Source organism: Schistocerca serialis, chromosome 5 (genome assembly GCF_023864345.2).
Source record: "Schistocerca serialis cubense isolate TAMUIC-IGC-003099 chromosome 5, iqSchSeri2.2, whole genome shotgun sequence".
In the NCBI taxonomy this organism is placed as follows: Eukaryota; Metazoa; Arthropoda; class Insecta; order Orthoptera; family Acrididae; genus Schistocerca; species Schistocerca serialis.
In genome coordinates, this window is record NC_064642.1 from 415227508 (window position 1) to 415253931 (window position 26424).

Consider the following 26424-nt stretch of genomic DNA (forward strand, 5'->3'; position numbering starts at 1 on the left):
TTACGCAGAGGCAGTATCTACTCAGGGTCTTCAACCACGTTTGGCTCACGGATGCCTTGCCCTCACAATGGTGAGACAGTACAGTTATCCCCGCCCTTAAGCCTATGGGAAGAACCCAATTAGCCTGACGAATGTAGTTTGTAAACTGCTTGAAAGGATGGTTAGCTTCCAATTATGTTGGGTACTCGAATCTCAGACTCTTTTGTCCCTATAGCAGTGTGGCTTCCGGGGAGGACTGTCTCTAACTTACCATTTACTCACACTGGAAACTGCAATCCAACAGGCTTTTACTAACTGTTAGCTTCTCACGGTCTTCTTTGACCTACATAAGGTGTACAACACGGCTTGCCAACATCACATTTTAGTTACCCTCCATGACTGGGGCTTTCATGGCCCCCTTCCAATTTTTATTCACGAATTTTTATCCCACCGGCTCTTCCGGTTGCAGTTGGCACTTCACTTAGCACCCCTCGGATTCAGGAGAACAGTGTCCCACACGGTTCTGTATTGTGACACTCTTTCTCATAGCCATCAATGGGCTTGTAACCTCTGTTGGCCCTCAGGTTACCCTGGCGTTGTATGTCTATGATTTTTGCATCTGGCGCAGCTCCCACTTCTGCTGAGTGCTGTCTTCCATGGCTTCCAATTTTCTCCCTCCAAAATGCGAGTTTTGCATTTTGCTCATCAATTCATAGTACATCCTGATCCAGAACTTTATTTAGGTGACCAGCTCCTAGATGTTGCAGCACAGTACCGTTTCATGGGCCCTTATTTTAATTATTATTATTATTTTTTATTTATTTATTTTTTTTTTTTTTTAATGAAAAGCTGACGTGGTAGCCCCATATTCGCCACCTGAGGACTACATGCATGCAGAAGCTTAGTGCTTTCTGTCTCCTGGCCCACACATGTTGGGGTGCAGACCATGCTATTCTTCTGTCTTTACTGTGCTCTGGTCTTGTCCAGACTAGATTATGGAAGTCAGGTTTATAGCTCAGCAGCTCCTTCCACTCTGAAAATACTTGATCCTGTTCACCATTGTGGGGAGTGTCTGGCTATTGGTGCCTTTTGCACTAGTCCCATTAACATTCCTCTCACAGAAGTGGGGATTCCTCCTCTACAGATACGATGAAGCAAACTCCTGGTTTGTTACGCAATCACCATTTGCAGATTCCCTGACCATCCCATGTACTCTGTCCTCTTTGCAAGTGAGGGACATCTCCCTCCTGATCACCACCCATCATTGGGATTGCTGGTTGGAATGCGTCTCACATCCCTCTGTCAGGATCTCCATCTCCGTTCACTGAAATGCGCCCTGTGTATTTCCCCTCATAACCCCCCCCCCCCCCCCCCCCCTCCTGGATGGTGCCTAGACTGTGGATTAGGACTGACCTATTCCAGGGTCCTGAGGTCTCTGTCACCCTTAGGTCTTCTGGCATCTTGTACATTCCATCCTTGCAGAGTTCCAGGGTGCTACCATCTTCTACACTGATGGTTCTAAGACGATAGATAAAGAAGGGATATGCTTTCATGTCTTACTACTTGCTGAAAACACCATTTATTGTCAGAATCACTTAGTGTGTTCACGGTATAGCTGCTAGCCATTACCAAGGCCCTCCATTTTGTTCCTCATGCGTCTCTCCACAGTGTTTTAATATATACTGACTCATTGAGCAGCCTGCTACTTTTGTCATCCTTTGGTCTCTGCTATCCATGACCTTCTCTCCTCCCTTGGGTGTGCCACCTGCTCAGTTGTCTTTCTCTGGGTCCCAACTCATGTGGGTATCAGGGAATGAACTGGCTGACTGGTTGGTTAGATAAGCTGATACTCAACCTCCATTTCCTTTCATGACTCCAGCTGTGGATATGCAGATCTATGTCAAATCTCTCTTTGCCCAAAAGTGGAATGACATCTCGTGCACCACTGCTCTCAGTAATAAACTCCACACAATCATGGAGACTACTATGCTTTGGTGCTCTTTCTTCGGTTCCTCTTGGAAGGAGTCCAAGGCTTTATGCTGTCTATGCATTGGTCCTACCAGGCTCATCCATTGTTTTCTCTTGTGTAACATACCACCACCACCACAGTATGGTTGTGGAGTCAGACTGACAGTATCCCACATATTGGTGCAATGTTTCACTCTTTTGGTCCTTTGTGCTAAGTATAGTCTTTCTTAATTTTTATATTAGCAGATAATTCATGGATAGTTGAACTGGTCCTCAGTTTCCTCTGTGAAAGTGGTTATTTCCAGATATAAGGTTTTCCTTTACTCATGGAGCAGAGGCAATGTGGTTGTGGTTGTGGTTGTGGTCTCTCTCCACGTTTTCTCGGCCTGGGATCCTATGACCACTCCCCCGCAGAAAGACCATTCCTTTTTTCCAGTTTTTAGATTCAGTCTAACCTCTTATGCCTTTTACTGTGTGTGTGTGTGTGTGTGTGTGTGCGCTTCAACTTTCTTCTTTTATAGTTTGACTCCGCTGACTGGATCCTCTTTCTTCTGTGAGTAACTTTGGAATCACAGGACTGATGAGCTCGCCATTTGGTCCCATAAACCCTCTCAATCAATCAATCAATCAATCAGTCTCAAAATTTGTCAGGGATAAACTCTAAAACTTGTCTGAAAATCAGGGAAATATCGGGGAATTTCACGGAGGGAAACTTGTGACAACCCAGATAATGCTTCTGCTGTTTAAAGTCTGTATTCAGTCTAATTCTGTTTTTATGTTGTTTTTGTTGTACAGAATATATGATTTACAAAATGCCATATCAAATATGTAAAAAAGATTTTTCTGTACTCTTTCAAATATTTCCTCAAACAGAGAAACCCATGAATATGTAATCCTGGGAGTCAATACCTGTCATTCATCCATTCTGATCAAAAGTATATTGTTAGTTTGAAAGTACAGTTTTGCTGACTTCCATTATATTCAGTCATTTCTACACTTTCATGCATTGTGGAAATAATGTGGACATTGCATTTATCCTTCCACTTTTTGAACAGAATATCCCATTGTATTTTCTTCTGTTAAAACGTAATGTCCCAACATCATCTGTTCTGTTTTCAACTAAAGTTAGAAACAGTTTATGTGAAGAATGCCAATTATCCATATACAAAGTGTGTACTTTTATTTAATACTGACTTTGAAGAATCTATCACAACAGTTTCAGATGCATTGTAATCAAGATCTGTTTTATTATTTCCTGAATCGATTTTAAAATTATAGCAATAGCCTAATGTTGACCCGCATGGTTTATAATGTTTTATCCCAAGTGTCACCAACTTTAAGGGATTAAATTGTTTAAAAGATGTGTGTCCCTTAAATTTTATTACTGATCATCAGTCATTATGTTCTCTTGCTTTATATGTACTACTTTGAATTTTTTATTGAAATATTGTATCACAGGTGTGACTTCACTCAGTTTATCCATTTTGTCAGTCATATCATGTAAATGTATCTAAAACAAAGATGCTGTAACTTACCAAACAAAAGCGTTGGTATGTTGATAGAGACAATAACAAACACAAACACAGACACAAATTTCAAGCTTTCGCAACCCAAGGTTGCTTCATCAGGAAAGAGGGAAGGAGAGGGAAAGATGAAAGGATATGGGTTTTAAGGGAGAGGGTAAGGAGTCATTCCAATCCCGGGAGCAGAAAGACTTACCTTAGGGGGGAAAAAAGGACAGGTATACACTCACGCGCGCGCGCGCGCACACACACACATACACATATCCATCCGCACATAAAAAGGTTTAAGTTTCTGAGGTGAGTGGATTTTTTTATCTATCCATTAACATTATGTTGTCAATAATTGCTTATTTTCATCGTCAGTCATATCATTATTTGCAAAATGTAAAAGCCTAATGATTTGCAAAATCTTTTCAAAGGCACAGTTTTTTTTTTGGTTTCTTTACTTGGACCATTATTGTGCATAATGTAGAGTATATTGTAATTTCATTGCAATTGAGAGGGATCCATGTCACATCAGTTTTCTTTCTTGTATTTTCATTGATCATTGTTCTGCACACCAATTCATTTCCGTGGGACTATCCCAGAACACATTGTCAAACATTATACAGTTTAAAAAAAGGCTAACTTTCTTGTACTTTCACATAACTGTTCTAAAATTGGTGCCTTTATGCCAGGAGTCTGCGTATACTCCCAGATTTTTGGCCTGTTGTGTTCTTCTTTCCAAATCTACTGTTTTCATCATCAATGTCACATTCAGTGATTGAACTTCTTCACCACTAGTGTACAGAAAACACAATACTATTACCATCACTATCATTATTGGCTGGATCAACCAAATCACTGTCCACAAATGGGTGGTTTAATTCTTTTAGGGAATTACAGCCAACACATGTGAATGAAATAAAGGACTATGCATAACTGAAGGAAGAGATTATGGACGACTGTTGAATCAGAAGTCTGACTCGTGTCACACGATGTACCACCGTCCAAGCTTATCACGTTCACACATAGCCCATAGGAAGTACCACGAGGCAGGCTCATGCTTATTGTTTATGGCCTAACTCTCTTTCCACAAGTCTCACTCATGGTTCGAGACCAAGGTGTTAAGTAAGTTATTCTGCAGCACCCTATATTGGAGATTGAAATAATGTTAGCTATGGTTGTGTCTGCGAACGAATAAATTCGAACCTCTTTGTTGTGGAGTGATGCCTGGACATGTATCCATTGAAAATGGTTGCTTTTTACTGTGCCATTCACTCTACTTTCTAGTTAATCTATTTCACTTTGTGCAGGTAGTGTTCATTTCTTCCATGGAATTTGATATAGTCTTCCCTTTACAATCCATACCTCAACTCTTCTTTTTCAGTTTACAGGAAATGTATTTGCAGTTGTGAATATGAACCACCATCTGTATATTGCAATGATGATGACTACAATTTTTTTCTAGACTGGGTCTCGGACCTGGATTTCTCGCTTTACTGGAATGGTCACCTTAACCGCTTTGGCTATCCATGCATGAATCATTAGCAGACCCAAACTTCCATGTGTCGTCATCGAAGTGTCACAGCTTGCACTCACACGTTATGTATATTCCCATGCAGGAAGGACTTATTTATTGGGAGCAGAGAGCCTGGTGTTGGCAAATAAATATGAAATAACAGTACCCGTGTTATTAAAAAGTATGATGCAATGTTTCTACAGACGTGTACACACCACCACAAGAAGAAGAACACCAAGAGTTTTGGCTTGTCTTTGTTGGAGCAGCAACAGAGAAGACAAACACCAGAGTGAGAGAGAAAATGATACCATGATGGAACAAGAGGGTAAAGGATGAAATACATCTGAAAAACCAAAGCAAGAAACTATTAGATAAAGAGAAATAAAGACCAGAGACTCTAAAAATGAAGAATACATCAAAACACTGACCCAAGAGTAGATACAGTGAAAACTAATGGAAAACAAGTAATACATAAGGAGAAAAACAAATGTTGGAAGGAACTTACAAACTCATAGTAGACTGCAATGGTAACAAGAAACTAAGAAAGTAATAAAAAGAAGAGGAAACAGCAAGGCACCATAAAACAAATGGAAGGTAAAGATGGAAGTCTAGTCTGACACATGACAGATATTCAATCAGTAATGCAGGAATGCAGTAAATTGCAAAATGTGGTTTATTTATCTCATAATGTAAATAATCTGATTCAGGTACAGGAGACACGATAAATTTCTAATAAAATTTCATCATAAATGTAGAACAGCTGGTGTTAAACAGAATAATAATAATAATAATAATAATAATAATAACAATAATAATAATAATAATTCACTCCACGAAAGTACAATCCCAAGAAATTGCACCTGCAGAGATTCGACATAAACAGTCTCCACAAAACAAACATAAAGGACAAATGGGAGAAAGAGGAAGCAAACACATGAGAAGAGTTCAGAAACAAGATTATATGTAAAGCACTGGAACTACTACAAGTGAGAAAAAAGAAAAAACATGCATAGTGAAATGACAGTTGTGAAAATGCCCTTAAAGCATGCAAATTGGCCTTCCAGAAATACAACAGTAAAAAAAAAAAAAAAAAAAAAAAAAAAAAAAAAAAAAAAAAAAAAAGGGCCACAAAAACAACAAAATTTCTTCAAAGTACAGAAAGAAACAGCCAGAACCATCAAACAAACCAAGAGAAGATACCTAAATGAACAACGGGAACAACTGGTGAGTGACTTTCAGAATTAGGATATGAGAGATTTCTACAGGACATTTGCAAATAGAATTTGAGGAAACACACCACAGAATCTCTGCTTTAAAAAACAAAATGGAAAAGTAGCACTTACTAATGAAGATAACTGCAAAGAACTCACAGTTTACATAGGCAATTTACTAAATTGTCCAGAACCCACAGAAAGATTCCCACTTATAGAATCTGCACACACCAACCAATACTCAATACCACTCTCAAAAGAAGAAATCCTTAAGCACATATACCATCTTCAAAACAACAAAGCGGCTGGTGAAGACAACATAGTAGCAGAACTACTGAAAAATTTAGCAGCTAAATCACTTGAGGAGCTCACGGAATTTATCAAAGAAATTTGGACAGTAGAAGAATTACCTGACAATTGGAAGTGTGCACTTATCCACCCCCTGCGCAAAAAAGGACAGAACTGATGTCAACAATTACTGAGGCATTTCGCTACTACCAGTCACCTACAAGATCTTCTCTTCATGCCTATTGCAGAGAATACAGGAACAAATTGAACACAAGATTGGGGAGTGGGTTTCCGACCCAGACATTCCTGCCCTGCACAGATTTTTAATCTAAAAACAACGTTGAAATACAGAGCTATTAGACATAAGCCCACCATATGCATATTCATTGACTTCAAGAAGGCGTATGACTCAGTCGTCCATAAAGCCCTTGTCAACACTCTAATAGAACTTGGACTTGACCAGAAAACACGTAAGCTTATTGAACAGACACACTCCAATGCAACCAAAGTAAAATTCATGGGGGAAATCTCAGAATGTTTTGAGATCAGAACTGGAGTAAGACAAAGAGACGGACTATCTCCAATTCTTTTCAATATAGTTTTGGACAAGGTCATAAGGGAATGGGGGAGTGAGATTAGAAAACATTGCCTATGGAAACCAATGAAGATTGGAAGGAAAACTGAAGTCACCTGCCTAGCTTTTTTCGATGACCTTGCAATTTTGGCAGACAATGAACAAAATGCAATACATCAAATAGAAATACTCAAGGAATCCGCCGAGAAAGTTGACTTGCAAATTTATTTTGAGAAAATGGAATGTATGTGTACACTCTTAAAAATACAGAATCTCACCACAAAATATGGACGGATAAACAGAGTTCCACATTTTAAATACCTGGAACCCACTGGACTAGGAAAAAAATCTCAAGAAACTCTAGCAAAGAAAATAAAGAGAGCCTATGGTTGAACGCATCTCCATGCATACAAAAATCAGGCACTACAGCACTGTCATTAAACCCGAGGTGCTGTATGCAGCAGAAACCTTGTCACTCCATAACAAGGTGCTACTACAAAATCTACTAAAATAAGAACAAAAGATCATTAGGAAAATCCTTGGCCCACGAAAAACTGAAGCTGAATATAAACTGCAAACCAACAAAACTACAGAGGAAATTTCAAATATTGGTGCTGACATTAGAAAAAAGACGCCTTAAATTCTATGGACACATACACAGACTCTCTGAGTATAGACTCACATGCCAGATACTCACAGCCACTGAAAACCTTAAAGGTATGACATGGGCCGAACAAGTACGAAGAGAGCTTACTGATGCTCAACTCACCATTCAGGACACTGCAGACCTTAACATCTACAGAAGCAAAATAGACAAGAGGGAAGTTCAGCCATAGACAAGAGCCGAAAAGACCAGTACAAAGTGGATGGATGAAAGAAAGAAATCTAGAGCGAGAAAATGAAGGTCTCCTGAAAAAACTGCAGGAAGAACTGTAGAAGCTTCATGTGATCCACAAAGGATCTACTGTGTGTATAATAATAATAATAATAATAATAATAATAATAATAATAAAACAATTTTGTTATATATACCTACAATAAAATTCAACACTTAATTACCCCTTGCTCAAACTATCTTTTCTCTTCCTCTATGAATTCTTTTATTGAATAGTAGCGTTTCTCCCACGGAATTCTGACCTCTTATTAAATGTGTTTTTGCCCATTAACTTGTTATATTTTGTCATCCCCATATACTGTGGAGTCCATGCTTATAATTTCAACTGGTGTGAGAGTAGCATAAAATTATTTTTATTTCTTGTGTTATATGTGTGGTTAAAATGATTCTGCTCAAATAATTTTTGCCTGCGTGTAGGAAGATTGTAATTTCATAAATGTATGAACCATGGACCTTGTCGTTGATGGGGAGGCTTGTGTGTCTTAGTGATACGGATAGCTGTACCGTAGGTGCAGCCACAACTGAGGGGAATCTGTTGAGAGGCCAGACAAATGTGTGATTCCTGAAGAGGGGCAACAGTCTGGATGATTGACTGATTTGGCCTTGTAACGTTAACCAAAATGGCCTTGCTGTGCTGGTACTGCGAACAGCCATAATTTGTCCCAGGGGCACGCGGCTTTATTGTATTGGTAAATGATGATGGCGTCCTCTTGGGTAAAATATTCTGGAGGTAAAATATCACCCAACAGATCTCCAGGTGGTGACTGCTCAGGAGGATGTTGTTATCAGGAGAAACAAAACTGGCTTTCTACGAATTAGAGCATGGAATGTCGGATGCCTTAATCGGGCAGGTAGGTTAGAAAACTTAAAAAGGGAAATGGTTTGGTTAAAATTAGATATTTGTGGGAATTAGTGAAGTTCGGTGGCAGGAGGAACAAGACTTCTGGTCAGGTGAATACAGGGTTAAAAATACAAAATCAAATAGGGATAGTGAAGCGTAGGTTTAACAGTTAATGAAAAAAAAATTGGAGCGCAAATAAGCTACTGCAAACAGCATAGTGAATGCACTATTGTCGCCAGGATAGACACAAAGCCCACGCCTACCACAGTAGTACAAGTTTATATGCCAACTAGCTCTGAAGATGATGAAGAGATTGAAAAAATGTATGATGTGATAAAAGAAATTATTCAGATAGTTAAGGGAGACAAAAATTTAATAGTCAGAGGGACTGGAATTCGATACTAGGAAAAGTAAGAGAAGGAAAAATAGTAGGTGAATATGGATTGGCAGTAAGGAATGAAAGAGGAAGCCGCCTGCTAGAATTTGGCACATAGTATAACATACACATAACTAATACTTGGTTTAAGAATGATGAAAGAAGGTTGTATGTTTGGAAGAGGCCTTAGAGACACAGGAAGGTTTCAGATAGATTGTATATTAGTAATTCAGAGGTTTAGGAACCAGGTTTTAAATTGTAAGACATTTCTAGGGACAGATGTAGACTCTGACCACAATTTATTTGTTATAAACTGTAGATTAAAACTGAAGAAACTACAAAAAGGTAGGAATTTAAGGAGATGGGACCTGACTAAACTGAAAGAACCAGAGGTTGTAGAGGGTTTCAGAGAGAGCATTAGGGAATGAACGACAAGAACAGGGGAAAGAAATGCAGTAGAAGAAGAATGGGTAACTTTGGGAGGTGAAATAGTGAAGGCAGCAGAAGATCAAGTAGGTAAAAAGGCGAGGGCTAGTAGAAATCCTTGCATAACAGAAGAGATATTGAATTTAATTGATGAAAGGGGAACATATAAAAATGCAGTAAATGAAGCAGGTGAAAAGTAGTACAAATGTATAAAAAATGAGATTGACAGGAAGTGCAAAATGAGAAAGCAGGGATGACTAAGAGGACAAATGTAAGTATATAGAGGCATATATCACTAGAGGTAAGATAGATACTGCCTACAGGAAGATTAGAGAGACCTTTGGAGAAAAGGGAAGCACCTGCATGAATATCAAGAGCTCAGATGGGAAACCAGTTGTAAGCAAAGAAGGGAAAGCAGAAAGAGGGAAAAAGTATATAGAGGGTCTGTACAAGGGCAGTGTACTTTAGGGAAATATTATGGTAATGAAAGAGGACTTAGCTGAAGATGAAATTGGAGGTATGATACTGCGTGAAGAATTTGACAGAGCACTGAAAGACCTAATTCAATACAAGGCCCCGGGAGTAGACAACATTCCATTAGAACTACTGATAGCCTTGGGAGAGCCAGCAATGACAAAACTCTACCATCTGATGAGCAATGTGTATGAGACACGTGAAATATCCTCATAATTCAAGAAGAATATCGTAATTCCAATCCCAAAGAAAGCCGGTGTTGACAGGTGTGAAAATTACTGAACTACCAGTTTAATAAGTCATGGCTTTAAAATATGAGGGTGGTTTGAAAAGTTCTCAGAATCACCATGAGAGGTCAGTGATAGTGCAATGAGTTGTTCATGTGATATTCATTAGACTGTTACCTGTAAACACAAGCCATGTCAGTGGTCTTGGAAGAGAGCTGTGGCGGTGACGCAGCTCTGTTGCTGTTCCTGCGTAGTGATTTGTGAAGATGGGAAAAATCGAGATTTGAGCAGTGAGTAAGTACTTCATAAAGAGGGGTATGAAAGCACTGGGGCAGGGCTTCCCAACCTTTTCAGCTGGCGGACCCTTCCGTCAGTTGAAAATCCATGGCGGACCACTAGTCAGTCAAGAGCACAGTAAGTTTAAATTTCAGAGCGAAGAGCGAAACCCATGGGAACTGAAAGTTTCTTAATGCAAGTGCCCCATTTCCAATGGACCCCCCCCCCCCCCCCCCCAGAAGTATCAATAGTCTTTGGTTTAGAGATGAATGAAAACAACTTGAAATTAATGATCCAGTTTGAATTCCCACTGTATCCAGACACTTACTAGTGGATTTACTCCCTTTGTTCAACACACTATAGCCTATTAAAATTACTTGGTAATTGACATCTCACACGTTGGAGCTGCCTTCCTCCAAGAGCAATCAAAGTCACGTCCAAACTGTTCGTTTTTGACAAGCTGCCGCTTGTGGTCTATTCACTTCCACTGTCGTGTAAGGAGCATGCATATTTCATAGCAGTCGTGTGTGTGTGTGTGTATGGGGGGGGGGGGGGGGGGGTGTTCGTGAAAGCCGAAGAAAAATGTTCAAATGTATGTAAAGTCAATGGGACTTAACTGCTGAGGTCATCAGTCGCTAGTCTTACACACTATTAACCTAAGTTTAACTTCCGCTAACGACAACACACACACACACACACACACACACACACACACACACACACACACACAAGGGAGGTCTCGAACCTCCGGCAGGAGCAGGTGTGCGTCAGTTCTTGACAACTGGAGACGGATGTCTGGTTCCGCATCTAGACAGCTTTGGTACTTAGTTTTGTGGGCAGCATAGATCGAGAATCCAGATTCACACATGTATGTTTTGGCAAATGGAAGTAGTACATGTTTTGCCTTTTCAACAAAGTGGTAGTTTTTCTTGTTATCCAAATGGATCCAAAAGTGTGAGCAACCGTCAATGTCAAAACTAGATTTCAAGGTAGAGTCTGTGGCAATTTCTGTCAACAACTCATATTCATTTGATGATAGAATGTGTTGCTTTTTGGATATAGTGAATGGGTTGACCACCCATTCATATTTCTGCAGCTTCTCATCTTCAGCTGTTGGGAAATAATGCTCCAACAATGACATCAAGCTTCGGAGATGTTCCAGGATTTGATGAAACAAATTCTTCCCAGGTGCCAATGTTTTGTTTTCCAAAAACTCGTTGAGAAGAGGAAAACACTCGACCTCCCCCTCCTCGACACTCTCTGCCCAAAAATTTATTTTACTCTTGAATGCTCGAACTTTGTCGATAGCAGTGACATTTGTTTCACGTTGCCCTTGGAATGAAATATTGATTTTCTTCATTTCGGAGAAAATATCTGACAAATAGGCAAGTATACACTGCCAATTTTTGTGATTAATAAGGTCTGCTAATTTGTTGTTACACTCCAAAAGGAAAGCTAAGACTTCCAATCTTAATTCGTACAACCGAGAGAGTGCATTCCCACGTGAGAGCCACCTCACTTCTGTGTGGAGAAGCAGCAAACGATGAAGGATTCCCATATCTTCACACAGTATTGTGAAAAGTCTTGACTTCAACAGCCTTGATTTTATGTAGTTAATGATTTGAATGGATTTGTCTAAAACTTTCTTGAACGAAACAGGCATTTGTTTCGTAGCTAAAGCGTATCTGTGGAGAGCACAATGACTACTGTTGCAATTCTTACACTCCTGGAAATGGAAAAAAGAACACATTGACACCGGTGTGTCAGACCCACCATACTTGCTCCGGACACTGCGAGAGGGCTGTACAAGCAATGATTACACGCACGGCACAGCGGACACACCAGGAACCGCGGTGTTGGCCGTCGAATGGCGCTAGCTGCGCAGCATTTGTGCACCGCCGCCGTCAGTGTCAGCCAGTTTGCCGTGGCATACGGAGCTCAATCGCAGTCTTTAACACTGGTAGCATGCCGCGACAGCGTGGACGTGAACCGTATGTGCAGTTGACGGACTTTGAGCGAGGGCGTATAGTGGGCATGCGGGAGGCCGGGTGGACGTACCGCCGAATTGCTCAACACGTGGGGCGTGAGGTCTCCACAGTACATCGATGTTGTCACCAGTGGTCGGCGGAAGGTGCACGTGCCCGTCGACCTGGGACCGGACCGCAGCGACGCACGGATGCACGCCAAGACCGTAGGATCCTACGCAGTGCCGTAGGGGACTGCACCGCCACTTCCCAGCAAATTAGGGACACTGTTGTTCCTGGGGTATCGGCGAGGACCATTCGCAACCGTCTCCATGAAGCTGGGCTACGCTCCCGCACACCGCTAGGCCGTCTTCCGCTCACGCCCCAACATCGTGCAGCCCGCCTCCAGTGGTGTCGCGACAGGCGTGAATGGAGGGACGAATGGAGACGTGTCGTCTTCAGCGATGAGAGTCGCTTCTGCCTTGGTGCCAATGATGGTCGTATGCGTGTTTGGCGCCGTGCAGGTGAGCGCCACAATCAGGACTGCATACGACCGAGGCACACAGGGCCAACACCCGGCATCATGGTGTGGGGAGCGAGCTCCTACACTGGCCGTACACCACTGGTGATCGTCGAGGGGACACTGAATAGTGCACGGTACATCCAAACCGTCATCGAACCCATCGTTCTACCATTCCTAGACCGGCAAGGGAACTTGCTGTTCCAACAGGACAATGCACGTCCGCATGTATCCCGTACCACCCAACGTGCTCTAGAAGGTGTAAGTCAACTACCCTGGCCAGCAAGATCTCCGGATCTGTCCCCCATTGAGCATGTTTGGGACTGGATGAAGTGTCGTCTCACGCGGTCTGCACGTCCAGCACGAACGCTGGTCCAACTGAGGCGCCAGGTGGAAATGGCATGGCAAGCCGTTCCACAGGACTACATCCAGCATCTCTACGATCGTCTCCATGGGAGAGTAGCAGCCTGCATTGCTGCGAAAGGTGGATATACACTGTACTAGTGCCGACATTGTGCATGCTCTGTTGCTTGTGTCTATGTGCCTGTGGTTCTGTCAGTGTGATCATGTGATGTATCTGACCCCAGGAATGTGTCAATAAAGTTTCCCCTTCCTGGGACAATGAATTCACGGTGTTCTTATTTCAATTTCCAGGAGTGTATTTTCTTTTATTTTCATTATTGCTCCGACTGTAGGACCCATCATAGCTTTTTGCACCATCTGTGCACACATCTATGCAATTAGACCATGAAACTTCGTTAGTCCTTAAAAAATCATCCAATAGATGTAATATTTCAGCACCTGTTGTGTTGGCAGGTAGTGGTCTGCACATTAAGAGGTCCTCCTCAAAACATCCAGAATATTCATAACGGACAAAAGCCAATAAAGTCGCTAATCCTGCAACATCAGTGGATTCATCTACCTGTAGAGAAAATGAATTGTGTTGGATGCGAGAAACAAGAGTGTCTTTCACATCATTTGACATGTCAACAATGTATCTCTTGACAGTATTGTTTGATAATGGCACCGAAGATACAAGCTTTACTGCCTTTTCGTCTAGCATGCAAGAAACAATATCATTAACACAGATTTATAAGATTTTCTACAGTGGTATGACCTTTGCCTGTTTTTGCCACTCAATAACTAACCAAGAAAGAAGCTTTTAATGAATTTTCATTAATTGTTTTTGCATGGGTTTTCATGCAATGCTGAGAAGCAGCTAGTTCAGCACTCTTCCTTTTGAAAAAAATGATGTCTTTATCCTGGAAATCTGGGTGAGTACCTTCAAAATGATGGCGCAATTTAAGTGGAACCATTGAACTGTTCGGAAGGACTCGCGCACAAATTACACACTGACCTTTACCCTCCTTTGTCTCTATAAAGCCCATTTCTAAATAGCTTTCGTTGTACTTACGCTTCTTGGTTATTCCACTTCCACAGGATATTGCAACCAGTGGAGGACTTACAGCATTTTCACATGATAAATCCGGCTGTGGAGCTTCTTGTGATTGTTCTTCCTTTGGTCGTCCTCCCTCCTCATTCATTTCAACTGGAAACTTCCTTTGTTGTGAAGGCGATGGAGAAACTGCACCCTTCTTCAGTGATCCTGACTTCAGCCACCAATACATGTTAGAAGTAATAAACTGGTCAAAAATTGACTTATGAAATAGGTAGTGCACTGACAAAGCAAGTTTAGCATTTAATGATGCCTGGGGCCGCATAGTTGCCAGTGAGCGCTGTAATTGGTCGACAAAGCTCGCTCCGTGCATGCATAAAAGGTTTCAGCGCATCTAGCGCCGTGAGCCAGCGCACAAACGACCCCCGTATTGTTGCGAAACAGTCGATCAGAGAAGCCGCATTCTCCGGCACTAAACTGTGTATGCATTCTCACTTAGGAACCACAAAGGCTGAAGTAAAAGTACACATGTTTTTCACACGAAAAAAAATAGTGATGTATTTGATTTTCACATTTTTATTCAATAATTTTACTCATTATTTTACACGATTTGTTGAAAGATGGCCGCGGACGCCCTAGAAAGAGCCGGCGGACCACACGTTGGGAAGCCCTGCACTGGGGGATTCTGCTTTTTCATATTCAATTGTGTGAGTTAGATTGAAAGACAACATTACTAACTGCAGTAAATGTTTACTGGAAGATTGCATTAGAAAATCTGTATTAAAGTCACCAGCAATCAAAATTTCTTTGTTTCTTCCTGTTAAATAGCCCAAAAGAGCTTCTAGATGATTTATGAATAGATTATAATTTCCCACAGGTGCTCGGTAAATAGTTACTATTATATAGGATCTGTTATGGATCTCTACTTCTGTTGCACATGCTTCTAGATGCTGCTCTACACAGAATTTATTAATGTCAATGTTCTTGAATTTATGGCAGTTTTTAATAAATGTGGCAACTCCTCTTCCATCCATACTTACTCTGCAGAAGTAGGAAGCTAGCTTCAATCCTGAAATGTCAAACATATCTATACCAGTGGTCACTTGATGTTCAGAGAGGCAGATTATGTCAATTTAGTTAGATGAATTCATTTTATCAATACAAATGAGTAGTTCATCGACTTTATTTCTGAGTCCCGGAATGTTCTGGTGTAATAAAGATAACTGATACTGCATACTAATGGGATTATAACTACTTTGGCGAAGATGAACTGGCAGTTTCTGATTACTTTCTGTTAAACATTGTTTAAATGGAGGCTGTATGCTAAAATCTGACTCCTGTTCATCTGTTTTCTCAAACTGAGTGTGTCTTCCAATCTCTCTTAAAACTCGTCTTCTTTCCCCCTTCCCTATCCTAAAAAAAGGCATCCCTCTGACACCTGTGACCACTGGTATTTTACCACTTGTGGCAGTGTACCCCCTTAAGTTTTCTGCAATCAACCCAGACAGTTTTCCCTTCCCTTTCCTATTGAGGTGAAGGCCATCCCTAGTGTAGCCCATCCTATCGATAGCATCCACAGGAATCAAACCAATATGGGACCCTATATCTGTCCTAAGTAGCCACTCCAACTCCAAGTTCACCCTCCCTACAGAAGAGTTCAAATGAGGCCAATCATGGTGTCTCAACACAGTCACAAATCCCACACTCGTATGCTTTGTTGCTGATGCTATCTTCACCAGGTCACTCTCTATGGAATATTTAGAGTCCTTGTCAATGCTATTTCCCAGACCACCCACTATAACCACGGCATCCTCCTTTGTGAAATCCTTGCATAAAGAACCTACATCCTCTGTTACCTGACCCAGATCTGCGCTAGGCTTGAAAAAGTTTGTGTCCTGGTACTCTGGACCTAGATTTTCCTGCAGTAGTTGGCCAACACCTCTACCGTGGGAGCTACCTAACAACAGAACTTTCTTTCTCCTCACAAATTTCCCTGCCTTTTTCAAGTCCTTGAAAGCTTATTGTGCCCTTTCCACAGCTTCAGCTACATGAGGCTCATCCGATACTGACTGAGGCAACAGGTCAAATCTATTTTCAAGATTTATGACAAAGCTGTCTGATACTCTCCTTTGCGTGTTCCCCCTATTACCTGTTGCCACTTCCCACCTCTGTTCACCCTTCTCCCTCTTTAACGTCTCCAGATCCTCCCTTGCCTTGTTTAAGTCAGCTTGAAGAGCTGCAATTTTCCCTTCCTGTTCCAGTATTTTCCTATCTCTACTGCAGACCCTACAATACCACTGGTGAGCCTCATTTATGTCCCCATTTCCCACTCCACTACATTCGCCCCAATGGAAGAAACTACAGCACCCATCACACTACACCCTAGAACTAACGATCCTATGGCATGTCACACCGGAAGGACGACTGTTCAATCCCGCGTCCGCCCATCCTGATTTAGGTTTTCCGCGTTTTACCTAAATCACTCCAGGCAAATGCCGGGATGGTTTCTCTGAAAGGGCACGGCCGACTTCCTTCCCCATCCTTCCCTAATCTGATGAGACCGATGACCATGCTGTCTGGTCTCCTTCCCCAAACCAACCAACCAACCAACCAACCAACCATGTCACACTTCTCACTCATGGTAAAAACAGAAATCATATAAACTGATTTAAGTACTGACTAAAACGTAAACAAAGGGCCCTATAAACTATTCAGGCAGATATAAATAAATTAAGAGTACTGAATAAAAAAACTTTTACATATAAGTTTAAGTCACTGTTTACTTCTGATAGGCGCGTGTGAAATTAAGCCTAAAATCCGTGCTATAGGCAAGAGAAGGAAAATAAACTTCTTCCCTGTGTAATCTTCTTTAACACTTCACTAACACTTCCACTAATGTAACAACACCTATATTATATTTATACTAACTGGAAACGTTTGCCTATAAGTTTAATTCATTGCTTACTTACGATTCGCGTGCGTGAAATTAGGCCTAGGATTCATGCTACAGGCGCGAGAAGAAAAATACGCTTCTTACCCCGTTTAATCTTATTTTATACTTCACTAACACTTTCACTAATTTATCAACACTTAGATTATATTTATAACAACTGTAAACATTTAAAAATAGCTTAATAACAACGCTTTTTATAATTATTTATTGCAGCAAATACTCGGAGTCCGCGTCGGTGCAGTGTTGCCAACCAAGATACCTGCAACTTTACTTCTTTGATCCAATGTTTTTTGCTTATCTGTCCAAGAAAGTTATTCACTTCATCCAGAATGTTTTTTTCCTGGTTGAAATTCAAATTGGTTACATATAGTAATGTCATTCTACTTTCTGTAACACCTTTGATAGGACTGGAAGAATAGAAATAGGGTGATAGTTTCCATTGTATTCCCTTGACCCATTCTTGGATGGAGGTCTCATTTTGGCATATTTCAAAACATCGGAAAAGCATCCCTGTAATAAGTCTACACCTAACTCTGAACTCCAGTTATTTGGATGACTTGGAACTGGACCCAATATGGACACTCTAGTATCTGGGTAACTGGAAGAATCATTAAAATGGATCATTTCTTTAAAAACTAAATCTGTGCATACATACTACTGTAATATTAATTTTATGACTGCAAAACAATGTCTTTCAAATTTTGTGCAGTACTGTACTTATAAACAGTGTTAGTTCTTGAATGTATGTCAGATTCAGTTGTTTTGTTGTCTTCAATCTTTTTCTTGCAGCCATGTCTCGCATATGCTCACAGTGAGCAGCTGTGTATTGTGAAACTCAAGCTGCAGCTCCATCCATGTTAACACAGTATCAAGACATGCAAATTCCCCACCAGGTGGCAGTCCTGCATCTGGTGCAATGACAATGTCATCCTCCTGGCTATAAGTTTCTTCCCCTACACTTTGAATGATTTCATTATCACTGAGAATATGGAATCCAGGGTCCAAAGAATTGTGAACAAGCCACTTGCCTATATCTTCTGCTCTGCAGTCGGAATGTCCAGGAATTTTCAGAAGGATTTTCGTATGTCCTCAAGTGTTATTTCTTCCTCTTCCTTTTCACACTACTTCTTCTCATCTTTGTCTTTCCATACCTCATCTTTGACTGAAATCCCTTTCAATTTATTCCGATCTCTTTTTAATGTAGTTGTCTTCACCAAATTTCATGTTTCTACCACCATGTAAGAGCAGTCTTTTAAATTCATTTTTTGTTGATGAGCTACAAAACCTTCATCATTTTCATGTTCTGTCAAAAGCTTTCAAAAAGTTGTCTTCTGTAATGTTTCTTCATAGCTTCGATAACTGTCTGGTCCATTGGCTGCTGCAAACTCGTTACATTCTTTGGCAGGAAGTGTGTTTTAAAGTGTCCATCTTTTCTACCAGGAAGGCGGCTTTCTGCAGGGGAACTGCCCAGAATTAACATCACTTTACTGCTTTCTTTCCCTGTTGCCTTTTGGTATATTTTACTTCAATTATAAAAATTTACTCCTACCATTCACAAAATAAAGTAGCAGTCATCCAGGTCTTTGGCTGATTCTTGTAAAAGATGGGAGGTTTCACATTTTTGAAAAACCGGGGCTTTCAGAGTTTGATATCAACAGAAGGGGTATTTTGTGGTTTCCCGTAAAGTTAGCACGGTAACATGGCCGTAACCAACCATATGGCCAGGAGCACTAGTTTCAGTTTTAAACACTAAAGTTGTTTCAGGCTGTCTTCCAAATAAGGCCCATCTTATCTGCATTTAATAAAAATTCAAGGTCATTAGCTTCTGATTCAATTTTAAATTTTCAGTAGCATTCTCTGCTGATTTTTGATCTGACGATACTTTTACACCATTTAACCCTTTTGTGGGCAAAATTATTGAGCAGTTTTTTTTTTTAATGAATGGAGAGCAGATAGTAGTTAACAGATATGTATATTTATCATACAGAATATCAAATTTGCTCCAACTGTGAAAGTGAGGTCACACAACAAGGTGGGAATTATTCTTCCCACTGCCCTTCCTTGGAGTTAAATGACAAAAACAACTTTTTCAATATATGTCATATTTATTTGATAAATTTACTTCTCTTGTTACAATGATTGTTCACAATTACTTGCCATGAAATTTTCTGAAACATGGATCTATTCAAAGTGATATTTGACAATATGTACAAACACAGCGAGTGCTCTTTTCCGCAGCTTTGATACTACAATGACAGCACGTCCAGTAGGTTTCTCCTAAAATGGGTTGATGCTCCCCTACAGCCACATGACGAAAATCTTCAGGTACTTTACCCCTTTTTGCCAGAAAGACAGGTTTTTGTCCAAGCCTTTTTTGGGATGAGAAGCCAGCGCTCAATTATCTGGCTAGATGGATCCTGTATGTGAGCTGATCGTGCTGTCCACTTTCTCTTTTACTTATTTTCCACAAGATAAAACTGTTCACTGCAGCAACGTCCACCAGGAAATAAAATATTCTGTGCCACCATTTTACAGAATGTCTGCCAATAGCATACCTTTCTTCGTAATTGATCAAACTTATCGACACCACCCATTATTTTGTTGTATTCTGCCACAACTTCAGGACAAGAAATCTCTGTACTAGTACCATCCTTGTTTTTCCTTTTCACTGTGGCTGTTTCTCATGGGTCATGAACTGAGGACAGGAAAGTGACTGGACGGTTATCAATCCATTTTACTGCAGAAATGGCTCCTTTTATTTCAAACTGGAATTCTCCTCATTCCAATTTTATGTTTTCCTTCATAAATTTGGGTAAATCAAAAGTATTTACCTTATACTATAGCTTCGAGGAAAAAAAATCACAAAATGTCACGCGAACAGCACTGAAAGGCTCCTCTACAGAGCAAACACTTAGCTATGCAATGCCTCTGCGTGAAGGTACAGCAAAAACAGCGGGAAATTCCGATTGGAAGTAGTACCCTATACTGTTCACTAGGTGGTAGCACAGTACAGAGGTGGGAACTGTGAATCCCATGGGACTAGGAGCGAGTTCATTGTAGTGGGAAGCATGTTTCCCATGGCTCACGAAAGGGTTAAGTGCAACTCACGACACTGTGCCTTGCCTTGAAATTCTGTGTTGCTCACTTTAAATGAAGACAAACTGTCAATTTTCTCAGCTAAAAGTTTGCCTTTTTGCAAATAATTGGCCCTGAAAGAGTGTTTCTTAATGCTGGCTGCTGCAAAAACCTCTTCAATATGACCTGTTTGTTTTTTGCTTATTTTCACAATTTTTCTCAGCAAATGCCCATCTTCATTCACATGGACAGACGCAAAATTTAAAATTGATGGCTTTTTTTTCTGAAATTGTTGATGCTCTCACACCAAACATCTCAGCTAACTGCTTACCACTCACCGTCTTTGTAGCCATACAGAACAAACTTCTTTTACCTCAAAGTGATCCAGACAATTGGTGATCCGGATAGTTGGAGTTTCAAAAATTGGAGTTCTACTGTATTTAACCAACTCAAGAATAGAGATGTGAAAAACAACATGAATGATATAGAAATGCAGAGTGGGTGTTTGAGAAGAAAGGAAGTGACAAAGAAGAACCACCACTATTTTGGTTGGAAGTAGTGCAAGGTTTGAAAACTGTGAGCAGAGAAAATCTAGTGGGGCTGCTGAATCAAATACAGATATATGAAGGTGGCTTGAACATATGGAATCCATTGGCTGTACCGTACGTTACATGTAATTGGGAGAGAGAACAAGATTCCTGATGACGGGATGAAACGTGTATTTATACCACTATTCAAAAAAGGTAATAGGTAACTTACAGAGATGTAACATTGCTTTCACATGGATTAATATTTTTGGAGAACATAGAAAAGGGGATTCAAGGTATAATTCAACTGCTCCTGGAAGAAGAAATGTATGAGTTTAGGAAAAACGGTACAACTGATCTGATCTTCACAAGATGAATACTACTTGGAAAATGTATCGAAAAGGATAAAAGCACCACACTTGACTTCCTAGACATAGAAGAAACATATGACAGAGTATGAATGTCCAAATTTGCAACACCTTTAGAGAAGTGTACCCAAGACACTGACTGAGAAGGTGAAGATGCTCAACAGATGATGTTAGCTGTGTTTGGGAAGATCGGTTGACCAAAGACAACCATATGTTTATTGCATTTGTAGATTCAGAGAGAGCTTTTGACAATTTGACTGGAACATTCTCTGTGAAAGTATGAAGATAGCAGGAATAAAACATGGGAAGCATAAGGTTTCCATGACTTGTACAGAAACCAGACTGCAATAATGGGAGATGAAAAAGATGAAAGATAAGCCATAGTTGGAAAGAATAACACAGTGTTGTAGCCTATCCCAGATGGTGTTTAATCTGTGCATTGAGCTAGCTATGAAGGAAAAAGAGGAGAAATTGGGAAAGGGAATTGAAGTTTATGGACAAGAAATTAAAACTTTGAGGTCTATCAGTGACATAGTAATTCTGTCAGACACTGGAGAATTTGGAAGAGCAATTTAAGGCAGTAAATAGTGTCTTGAAAAGAGGTTATAAGATGAACAACAACGAAAGTAAAACAAGGATAATGGCATGTAATTAAATTAAATCAGCTGAATAGGAAATGAGACACTGAAAATAAAGGAGTTTTGTTATTTGGGCAGTAAAATAACTCACAGTGCCTGAAGTTGAGGGTATTAAATGCAGACTAGCAATATCAAGGAAAGAATTTCTAAAAAAAAAAGTTGTTATTTACTATGGATTTAAGTACTAGGAAGTATTTTCTTTCCTGAAGGTATTTTTCTGGAGTGTAGCCTTATGTGGAAGTGAAGCATGGGTGTTTAATAGTTCAGACAAAAAGAGAATAGAAGCTTTTGAAATGTGGTGCTATAGGAGAATTCTGAAGATGGAAGTGTCAACTAATGAGGTTCCGAATTAAATTAAAGAGAAGAGAAATGAATGGCATAACTTGGGTAAAAGGAATGATTGGTTCGTAGAACATATTGTGATCATGAAAGAATAATCAATTTTGTTATGGAAGTAAGTGTGAGGGGTAAAAATTGTAGAGGGAGACCAACACCTGACTACAATAAGCAACCTCAAATGCATGTGTATTGCAGAAGCTATGCAAGGACTAAGAGACTTGTCAAGCCTGCTGAAGTTTAAAATGTAACATTACTTAATGTTATCATACAGAAGCAATAAAAAGTAATTTTAGTGTAATAAAAGATTTCTAGTATCTGAGTAATGAATGTTCCATAGCTCTAAAAATATTTTATCTTGTAATTTATCAGTTAATAAATTACAAACATATTGAGACCCTATACCTAATACCAGCACTGTGTTCATCTGTGAATGTAACATAGTTAATTTGTGAAATTATTAATTGCAGCTTTCTTTGTTCAGTTTCAGATGCAAGACTGACAAAGTCCATGCAGAATACTGCTGTTTGGCAGAGAGAACATATTTGCATTTATTCATATTGTGCAGAAAGTGGAAGAGATGAGTTAAGGAAAAAAAAAAGAGGATAAAATAGTAACAGTGACTTATGATACCAGAATCTTCCTGGTGTTTAAAGAACATAGTGTAAATGGTCTTAAAATGTGCAATGACTGAAAATAATGTTAAAGTAATATATAAATTGTTTTCAATTATATTTGCTGATTGAATAAAGTGAAGGACTGCTGAAGTGTTAATCAGTGCATTTTTAATTATAGAATGATTTACTTTGTAAATAATTCTTACATTATTTTAAATGCAGGTTGCTATTATTAGCAAATAAATTTTAGGTTTAATAGAATTCAGAAGAAATTTTAAAAAACTGACATAATAACAATATTGCTATGGTGCTTCAGTTTGTTCTTATGAATTGTTCATTTTTTAGAAGTAATATTTTTTCTACTCAAATTTTCCAAGAAGTGCTGACATGCCAAAGATAGTAGCAGATTATTTGATAAGGTCAATTTTTTTAGCTGTGAGTTGGGATTGAGTTAAATTTCTTCAGCAGTCCACATCAAGGAGTTGTGAGCTTCAGTAATGATTCTATCAGATATATATAATCTCAGATGTATTGGTCACATTTTTTACCTTCCTTCTCTGTATGTGGAAATCATTTACTCAAATGTGTAACTGAACATATAGGCAATACTCAAAAACTTCACTTGACTCTTTGTGTGAAAAGAGTAGTTAATTAATGGTTTTAGATTGTCTGTAGCAAGAAGTTTTGACATCTCTGTCCTCACAAAAAGCTTCTTGTTCTCCTATTTTAACAGTCTTATGGGAAAAAACTTTCCTATTAGGTGTTAAGGAAGCATGAGTGTTTTTGTTAGACTTTTTTCTCTGTGACTGGAAGTTATGAGAAGTTTGCTTGCACATTAAAAAATTACTGAAGCTATTTATTACCTGTTCAAAAGCATTCCACATTATCTATTAATGCCTTAATGGCTAATTTTCTTTGAACAGTGCAGTTCCATTTTATCAGCCTTTAAATTTAGACTTTTAAATGATAAATATTTTCTTGTCCATATTTTTGGTCTACAAAGAGAAAGTAAACCTGCAGTGGAAATACACTCTCTGAGTATCTCATAAATTTACTCAAAAGCACAGTTAACTGCAACTTTACTTCAGCAAAATAAAATGTTGCTTATGTAAAACTTTTAGCTCTTAACTAGAGCATCATTATAATAGCTAAGTGTTTTGTCAACATTCAGTATACTAATATGTATGCTATGTCCAAAATACAGCGTCAGCACGTTTTGGAATAGTGATAAGGCAGACATTTTGAAAGGCAGTCACCACGAAAACTTGGTTTATGTATTATTTGCTGTTTCATCTTTTCTTTTTCTCTTGTAAATAAGGAAGGGTAATCAAATCCCTTCAGCTCGGCAGTGCATTACTGCTGCTTGTTTGTATGATTTCTGATTGTGAGAAATGGAGCATTTTACAGATGCTACATTTGGAAGAGGCCCATGTTAATTATTATAATACATTGTTATATGTTGTAAATTGTTGCTATTTACTTATTGTAACAGTGGAAAACTTATATGTACATTATTACATGCATTATAAAGTAATATGTGGCATTTTCATTTGAGTTCCTGTAATCCCCTGAAAACATTTCACATTTGCACAAATCTGTATTGTACAATACATATCTCTTGAGCTTTACCATATCAACTATATTACACTTAAAAATAGAAATTATTTTTGTTTTTTGTAACTTTGGCCTGTTTTGATACAGGGAAATTTTAAGGTTTGGTAGAAGAAGACTACATATGTTCCAGAGACAGTTGTGGCTCGTGAGTATACATTCTGGGTGTTCCCAAATTTTTAGATTCAGTAAAATATGAGAGAGTGAAATAGTGTCTGCTGTGTAATAGTTTATACAACTACAGTCACTTCCAATAACAACTACAACAGGAATAATAATAATAACAATAATAATAATAAACCCCGTGGAGGCTCGGGAAAAGAATAGGCCTTCGGTATGTTCTCCCAGTCATAAAAGGCGATGAAAAGAACAAACCAGTAATAGGGCTAACCCCCCCCTTTTAGTGTGATTAGTTGGTTCAGGACAGAACTAATGAAGCCTCGGACAAGCGCTGTCATGGTTGGGGACGACGCTTGAACCCTATGCCCATCCACAATGGTAACGACACTGCTAGCCACATGGAAAATGATTTAAATCCAAATAGAGGTGTTTTGCAGGACATGCTTCCTGCAACCACTCTAGAAGGAAAACAAAGATAGAGGATGAGATGGTCAGATGAAGCTAACCGACACCTCATGTTCTGTTATTACCAAGCAATAAACTTAGGAACCAACACAACTGGATACAGATCACAAGTATACACAACATTTATTACCAAATACCCAGAATTAAAATTTTTAACAGAACAATGACTAGCTGATCAGATCCGTGTAATAATCAGAAATAACAGTATACCCCAGCCAGAATTAGAAAACATCAAACAACAAGTACAACAAATACTGGAACAAAATAATGTGCAATCAGAAGAAGAAGAAAATACAGTAATGGACTCAAACATCCCAGAGCAAACAAACAAAGAACAACACGCATCAATTAAACAATCAGAGGAAAACGAAATCTTAAGACAGCCACCAGAACAAGCACAAATAGAACATGAAGTGACACGCTCGTTAGATATAGAAGAAAAATTTCAGTTGACATATATAGAATACAAAGACACAAATACAGACATTAGACCATTCTTGCATAGACCACCAAATAACCGACAAGTCGAAACAACAATAACAACTATCAACACAATCATACACAACAAAATAAATGAAAATACAACTATGGAAGAGTTACAACTACTGGTTTATGTAGGAGCACTCACTACACTAAATGTACAGACTAGACAGAGATCAGAACCAACCAACACACAGAAGAAACCCACAAAACAAGCATGGCAACACAGGCTACAGATCAGAATAGTAAAATGAGAAAAGACATCGGACAGCTAACACAATTTATAAGAAATGAAATATCAGATAAAAAACGAAAAAGGTTAGGTAAAATCTCACAACAAGAAGCGATAGAGCAATTAGATGAAAAGAAGCATAAATTACAACCATTGGCCAAACGACTTGAGAGATACAAAAAAAGTGAAAATAGAACGAAGCAAAACCAAACATTCAACACAAACCAAAAGAAATTGTACCAGACAATAGATAACACACACATTAAAATAGACAATCCACCAAACATAACAGACATGGAACACTTGTGGAGCAACATATGGTCAAACCCGGTACAACATAACAGACATGCACGGTGGATGCAAGCAGAAACAGACTCATACAATATGATACCACAAATGCCTGAAGTGATAATTTTGCAACATGAAGTCACCCGAGCAATTAATTCTACGCACAGTTGGAAAGCCCCTGGAAATGATGAAATAGCAAATTTCTGGCTAAAGAAGTTCACCTCAACACATTCACATCTAACTAAATTATTTAACAATTACACTGCAGACCCATA

General features: G+C 39.3%; 1 protein-coding gene across 1 annotated transcript in view; it reads left to right on the forward strand.

Annotated features, from left to right (window-relative positions):
- Positions 1-24487, forward strand: part of LOC126481212 (gamma-soluble NSF attachment protein-like) — a 132669-nt gene extending 108182 nt beyond the window's left edge. Inside the window, exon 10 of the mRNA XM_050104813.1 lies at positions 22821-24487. The gene's annotated coding sequence lies outside the window, so the exon portion shown is untranslated. The remainder of the gene's footprint in view (positions 1-22820) is intronic.
- Positions 24488-26424: the final 1937 nt, after the last annotated feature.